The sequence below is a fragment of the Schistocerca serialis genome, chromosome 9 (genome assembly GCF_023864345.2).
Source record: "Schistocerca serialis cubense isolate TAMUIC-IGC-003099 chromosome 9, iqSchSeri2.2, whole genome shotgun sequence".
Classification (NCBI taxonomy): domain Eukaryota; kingdom Metazoa; phylum Arthropoda; class Insecta; order Orthoptera; family Acrididae; genus Schistocerca; species Schistocerca serialis.
In genome coordinates, this window is record NC_064646.1 from 402,702,497 (window position 1) to 402,708,540 (window position 6,044).

Here is a 6,044-nt window from a genome sequence, read left to right on the forward strand (position 1 = left end):
CGCCGAGCCCGTCGTTAAAATTTTCGGCTTTTTCGGCGGTGGCGGCGGCAGCTGTGTGGATCGGGGGGCGGCAGGTGAGGAAGACAGCAGCCAGAGGCGTTTTTGCGGGCGAGGGCGTCTGGACAGGTGAGAGGCGCGCTGAGGAGCTGAAGCGCTGAGCGAGCGCGCAAGCATTTCCGGCGCCAGCGGTTGCGGCGGCGCTGTAGGAACAGCAGGACATTGAGGAGGGGGGGGGGGGAGGGGAAGTGACGGTGGTGCTAGCGCTAGCGGTCCGGAGGCTGCGGCCTTGGGGGGCGCCGACGAGGCCGCCCACGGCCGCCCCGTTACATACCTGACGGCCGCCGCTCGGGGGATACCGACCTGCCCCCGGCTCGGACAGCGTATCGAGGCACTGCATGTGCGCTTTCCGGCCGACCAGTTTTCCACCGTGGGTTTTCCGAGCAGAGGCTCCCCTATTGCTAATTTACGCCAGTCGTGCACCAACAGCAGTTGTGTTGCCACCATCAGTCAGGCGCGTACACAATAGGCCAACGAACGACAACCAACCACTTCGTTGGCCCAAATTTGCTCGGTGTGTACGGGCGCCAAATAGGAGCTAGCGAAGCGGCTGGACTTGGTTACGGTTCGGGCGGCAGGTGGTAACATCAGAGGGTCGGAAAATAGTTGGCCTCAGAATCCGTTACCTAGTGTTCGTTCTGTGGAGCCTGAACGGCTATAACCTAATGGAGCATGCCATGGTGGTGGTTGTTGTTGATGTTGTTGTTGTTGTTGTTGTTGTTGTTGTTTTCAGTCCTGAGACTGGTTTGATGCAGCTCTCCATGCTACTCTATCCTGTGCAAGCCGCTTCATCTCCCAGTACCTACTGCAGCCTACATCCTTCTGAATCTGCTTAGTGTATTCATCTCTCGGTCTCCCTCTACGACTTTTACCCTCCACGCTGCCCTCCAATGCTAAACTTGTGATCCCTTGATGCCCCAGAACGTGTCCTACCAACTGGTCCCCTTCTTCTTGTCAAGTTGTGCCACAAACTCCTCTTATTCCCAATTCTATTCAATACCTCCTTATTAGTTATACGATCTACCCGACTAATCTTCAGCATTCTTCTGTAGCACCACATTTCGAAAGCTATTCTCTCCTTATATATACTAAGATGGTATCTGTTCTTTCGGGCATGTCCGAAAGAACAGATACCATCGGTGACTATGCAGCTCGTTAGAATGAAATTACAATGAAATGAACACCCTTAGCTGCTTACAGGCGTTGACATACATCAACGGTGACGGATGAAAATGTGTGCCCCGACCGGGACTCGAACCCGGAATCTCCTGCTTACATGGCAGACGCTCTATCCATCTGAGCCACCGAGGACACTTAGTATATATATAGTTAAGGCTCTCCGGCCACTGGACCATCTTCATCTTCTGTGCGAATGCACAAACAGTGCCCGAACTCTTACGGGAATCGGCAACGCGCCGCGAGTAATGCGTATAATGGGCAGGGGCACTACGAATGTAGTGTGGGACAATACTTTGAGAATGTGGGTTTCGCGGGAGGCGTGCCAGAGGCAAATCGCTGCAGTCGCGCTATCCTCTGTGTCCTCGGTGGCTCAGATGGATAGAGTGTCTGCCATGTAAGCAGGAGATCCCGGGTTCGAATCCCGGTCGGGGCACACATTTTCATCTGTCCCCGTTAACGTATGTCAACGCCTGTAAGCAGCTAAGGGTGTTCATTTCATTGCAATTTTATTCTGTTCTTGTCCAAACTATTTATCGTCCACGTTTCACTTCCATACATGGCTACAATCCATACAAAAACTTTCAGAAACGACTTCCTGACACTTCAATCCATACTCGATGTTAGCAAATTTCTCTTCTTCAGACGCGCTTTCCTGTTCATTGCCAGTCTACATTATATATCCTCTCTACTTCGACCATCATCAGTTATTTTTCTCCCCAAATAGCAAAACTCCTTTATTACTTGAAGTGTCTCGTTTCCTAATCTAATTCCCTCAACATCACCCGACTAAATTCGACTACATTCCATTATCCTTGTTATGCTTTTGTTGATGTTCATCTTATATCCTCCTTTCAAGACACTGTCCATCCCGTTCAACTGCTCTTCCAACCCCTTTGTTGTCTCTGACAGAATTACAATCTCATCGGCGAACCTCAAAGTTTTTATTTCTTCTTCCTGGATTTTAATACCTACTCCGAATTTTTCTTTTGTTTCCTTTACTGCTTGGAATATAGTGGCAGCATTAATGCAGATACAGTTCAATTGTGAACGACAAATTTAATGGGACTCTACGAACTGCTATTACAAACAAATTGAAGCGGTCAGATGCTTGTGGAGGGAAAGAAGTGAGCTGACTGAAAGCGATGTACACGATGTGAAAAAGAAAATCTAGTCTTTGCTAATCTCTCTTCGATGTGAGCTTACCCTCACACATTACTGTAGGCTTCGAAATATGCCGTAACAAACTTCAGATATAATCTTCAGAGTGAGGTATTTCGTCGCTTTAAACGTGTAGCTAACGCTGTCATACACTACGTGAACAAAAGTATCCGGTCACCTGGCTGAAAATGACTTACAAGTTCTTGGCCCGCTCCATCGGTAATGCTGGAATAGGGTGTTGTCCTATCATTAGCCTTGATAACAGCTTCAACTCTCGCAGACATACGTTCAATCAGGTGCCTGGAAGGTTTCTTAGGCAATGGCAGCCCATTCTTCATCAGTGCTGCACTGAGGAGAGGTATCGATGTCGTTCGGTGAGGCCTGGCACGAAGTCGGCGTTCCACAACATCCCAAAGGTGTTCTATACGATTCAGGTCGGGACTATGTGTAGGCCAGGCCATAACAGGGATGTTATTGGTGTTAACCACTCAGTCACAGGTCGTGCATTATGAACAGATGCTCGATCGAGTTGAAAGATGGAATCGCCATCCCCGAATTGCCTTCAACAGTGGGAAGCAAGAAGGTGCTTAAAACATCAATGTAGGCCGGTGCTGTGATAGTGCCACGCGCAACAACAAGGGCTGCAAGCCCCCTCCATGAAAAACACTCACACCATAACAACACCGCCTCCGAATTTTACTGTTGTCACTATACAGGCTTGCAGATGACGTTCACCGGGCATTCGACGCACCCACACCCTGCCATCAGATCGCCACATTGTGTACCGTGATTCGTTACTCCATACACTGTTTCTCCACTCTTCAGTAGTCCAATTTTTAAGCTCTTTACACCAAGCAAGGCGTCGTTTGGCATTTACCGGCATGATGTGTGGCTTATGAGCAGCCGCTCGACCATGAAATCCAAGTTTTCTCACATGTCGCCTAACTGTCATAGTACTTGTACTGGATCCTGATGCAGTTTATAATTCCTGTGTGACGGTCTGCAAATGTGTCTGCCTATTACACATTACGACCCTCTTCAACTGTCGGCGGCCTCTGTCAGTCAACAGACGAGGTCGGCCTGTACGCTTTTGTGCTGTACGTGTCCCTTTACGTTTCCACTTCGCAAGCACATCGGAGGCAGTGGGCCTAGGTATGTTTAGGAGTGTAGAAATCTCGGGCACAGACGTATGACGTAAGTGACACACAATCACCTGATCACGTTCGAAGTCCGTGAGTTCCGCGGAGAGCCCCATTCTGCTCTCTCACGATGTCTAATGACTACGGAGGTCGCTGATATGGAGTAACTGGCAGCAGGTGGCAGCACAATGCACCTAATATGAAAAAATTATGTTTTTTGGAGGTGTCGGATACTTTTGATCACTGAATCGCCAGTAAATAAAGTTTTCTACTGCAAGTAAAGTTCTGCTAGAAGAGATATCGTCCTTGGAAATTACAGGGCCTACAGAATTCAATAACAATTCGAAACCTGTAACTCCCATTCGCAAGAAATATGAAAAAGCCCATATTCTAATACCACTTTAACATCAGACATTCTTCCTGTTCCACAACATTGCTCCCCACTTTTCAAAAGAGAACTCATCCGTCAGTGTTGCTTCTTTTTCTTTTTCTGGTCATTAAATACTTCTAACAGAATAAATACTGCATGCGACGACTGCTAAATCTCCCTCATTCCTGATAGTAGAAACTGGTGAAATTTTAACTAAAACATTACTTTGCAGTAATAAAAAATAGCTGAATACCTTGCCACCAGCTCGTTGTTTTTGTGACCACTGGAGGGCAAACTCCAATGCGACCGACATTCGGCCGAATCCAGTGGTTCTTGTCCGTTGGCCTTCGTTGGCCTGGTGTATACGCGCATTTACGGACAGCTCGTCCCAAAACAATTATAACCATTAGCATTGCAGGGTAGCCGGAGCGAATAGCATTGCTTCGTTTCGGTTGAGACGAAAGTAGGAAGTGAAAATTTCATTTTGGAAAGACTCCCAAGGCGTGTCTAAGCCACGTCTGCGCAATGTCCTTCCTTCTAGAATGTTTACGTGTGAAATATCCAGAGAAAAAATTGTCAACAAATGATTTGTGGAACAGTGTATTTGTCACTGCCACAATTTCTGTGAAAACGGAAAGCGAAATAAAACTTATTTCATGTTTTAAATACACAAAATTTCTCTTGCGAAACTTGTTGGACTAGCAGTCCTGGATGAAAGGATATATCTGAGACATGGCTCAGCCACAGCTTGTGGCATATGTCTGTGCAGCTGACTTCTGTGAAGTCTGGAAGGTAGGACATGAGGTAATGGCAAAAATAAAGCTGTGAGGACGGACCGTGAGTCGAGCTTGGGCAGTTCAGTTGATAGGCCATGGCAAGGAAAGCGTTTTTTGTTAACATCGAGTAAAGATTTACGTGTCAGGAAGTCTTTTCTAAATGTATTTGTATGGAGTGTATGGAAGTGAAACATGGAAGATAAACAGTTTAGACGGGAGGAGAATAGAAGCTTTTGAAATGTGGTGCTACAGAAGAATGCTGGAGATTAGATCGGTTGATAACATAACTAATGAGGAGGTACTGAATAGCAGTGCGGAGAAGAGAAATTTGTGGCACAAGACTAGAAGAAGGGATCGGTTGGTAGGGCACATTCTGAGGCATCAAGGGATCACCAATTTAGTGCTGGAGGAAAGCGTGGAGGATAAAAATCATTCGGGGAGACCAAGATATGAATACACTAAGCAGATTCGGAAGGATGTAGGTTGCAGTAGTTACTCGGAGATGATGAGACTTGCACAGGATAGAGTAGCATGGAGAGCTGCATCAAACCACAACAACCACAACAATGCATTAGAAAAGGTACGTGGGCATAAAAAAATGCGATATGTGAGAAATGCATAATGTTGATTTTGTTATTAACCGCCGCTTACACAGTGTGTTCAATATGAGCACCGGAGACGCCGACGAAGTGCTGTATAGCGGTAGATTTGCACCTGGTGTTGAAAATTGAAACTTTTTTTCCCCGACGTAAATGGGCTCCGCATTAACGCATTAGCAAATTTGCCGACTTTCACTGCCATACGACAATTACAAACCCACACTGGACGTATGTGAATGCAAATGCAACACTCCTTCAGGCCACAAGTGGCCAATAGGGACCATCCGACCGCCGTGTCACCCTCAGATGAGGATGCGGGTAGGACGGGCGTGTGGTCAGAACACCGCTCTCCCGGTCGTTATGATGGTTTTCGTTGACCGGAGCCGCTACAATTCGGTCGAGTAGCTCCTCAATTGGCATCACGAGGCTGAGTGCACCCCGAAAAATGGCATCAGCGCATGGCGGCTCGGATGGTCACCCATCCAGGTGCCGGCCACGCCCGACGGCGCCTAACTTCGGTGATCAGACAGGAACTGGTGTATCCACTGTGGCAAGGCCGTTGCCATCTATGTGAATACCTGCACGTTAATCATACCCACCCAGTATAGAAAGAACAGTCCTGATGATATCCTTGTCTCTATGAACACACGCCGTCCAGGACAAAGTATTATATTCTATTACGTAAGAAGTCTTCAGTCCACTCACATATCTGGGAACCTATTTTGTATGCTCGGAACATTGTTAACAGAGTGGCACTGCGTCAAAA

The 6,044-nt window shown here is 47.3% G+C and overlaps 2 non-coding genes across 2 annotated transcripts; one reads left to right on the plus strand and one right to left on the minus strand.

Moving 5' to 3' along the window:
• Positions 1–1,294: 1,294 nt before the first annotated feature.
• Positions 1,295–1,368, minus strand: Trnat-ugu (transfer RNA threonine (anticodon UGU)). Its single transcript has one exon. It is a non-coding gene; the product is annotated as a tRNA-Thr (tRNA).
• A 227-nt stretch (positions 1,369–1,595) lies between these two features.
• On the plus strand, positions 1,596–1,669 carry Trnat-ugu (transfer RNA threonine (anticodon UGU)). Its single transcript has one exon. It is a non-coding gene; the product is annotated as a tRNA-Thr (tRNA).
• The last annotated feature ends 4,375 nt before the right edge of the window (positions 1,670–6,044 follow it).